This window comes from Pteropus medius, unplaced genomic scaffold, assembly GCF_902729225.1.
Source record: "Pteropus medius unplaced genomic scaffold, Ma_sr-lr_union100, whole genome shotgun sequence".
NCBI lineage: Eukaryota > Metazoa > Chordata > Mammalia > Chiroptera > Pteropodidae > Pteropus > Pteropus medius.
Window position 1 is genome coordinate 21,452,218 of NW_024340849.1, and position 1,172 is coordinate 21,453,389.

Here is a 1,172-nt window from a genome sequence, read left to right on the forward strand (position 1 = left end):
TCATTTTATTAAAAAAACCTCACAATATGTGCAATGAAACCCTGCAATAAAGTGAAGCCCAATAAAATGAAGTACGCTATAGTGCTTTAAAAAATAATACAAAGTTTTGGATATGGATATAGAGGAAAGCATTTAAATATTCATGCTCTAGTAAAGAGACTTTCAACGTTGACATTTAGTACTTACAATAATCTTTATTTTAGGCAGTTTTTGTTTTAAATGGCGGGAGGTACTCAGTTTTCTTTAAAGCTGTAACCAAAAACAAAGAAAATGCTGTCAGGTATTCCCGTCTCCTGATTAAAATACTTTGCTTTTTGGAACACACCACTCCTAGAAGCTTTGAGGTCTGGGTTCCATGTTAGAAAGTGCATCTGCAAAGGACCTGCCAAATGTGTGGCTTCAGCGTGACTGGAAAGTTCTCTCGATGGGTGAGCATTCCCTTCAGCATGACAGCACATGTAGTAATCCATAAAACCACAACTGGAAAGGGCCATTGCCAATACCCACTTTTTTTTGGAGTCATATTGATATGTCTCCAACTTCACTTAATTATTTCAAGAACACAGCCCCAAACTTTTACATGTCGATAAACTCAGAGTCATTTAACACATCCAGTAGACACCTTGCCGAAAACCCTCTTCCACATGGAGCTCAGGTGCTTGCACCCTGCTTCAGAAATCATAAGCAAAGGCATTGCTTCCAAGCTTCCAGGAAGAAACCTGTGGTTTTGAGAAATTGCTTTGTAGTCTACCAGAACTCTACTTTGCTGCTTCTGCTCAGTTCTGACCATCTGAAATATTTTTTCCATTAAAACAAAGAAAAGAAAAAAAAGAGCAAAAAATTAAAGAGGAGTGAGAAGACAAGTCCTCAACAATGAACGGCTGGAAATGAAGAGAAACAAGGAAGGTACTCACAGAGGAGGGTTCTCACACTCCAGCTGGCCTCCCAGTGGCAGAAGGCACTGGCTGATAAAGCCAGCTGAACTCTCCTGGAAGGGAGGAGGAGGCAGTGCTGGGAGGGAGGCACCTAGCAGTTTTGTGCTCTTAACTCCACTCTGCCTATCCGTGGCTCTTTCCTCCCCCTTCAGGCACCAGTGCCAAAACATTGCTGAGAAACTGGTCCCCTGTCCCGTACCTGATCGATCTCTCCATTCTCTCTCTCTCTCTCTCTCA

General features: G+C 42.1%; 1 protein-coding gene across 1 annotated transcript in view; it reads right to left on the reverse strand.

The window, feature by feature from the left end:
* SLC14A1 (solute carrier family 14 member 1 (Kidd blood group)) overlaps positions 1-1,081 on the reverse strand; it is a 21,900-nt gene extending 20,819 nt beyond the window's left edge. Inside the window, exon 1 of the mRNA XM_039838550.1 lies at positions 915-1,081. The gene's annotated coding sequence lies outside the window, so the exon portion shown is untranslated. The remainder of the gene's footprint in view (positions 1-914) is intronic.
* Between the last annotated feature and the right edge of the window lie 91 nt (positions 1,082-1,172).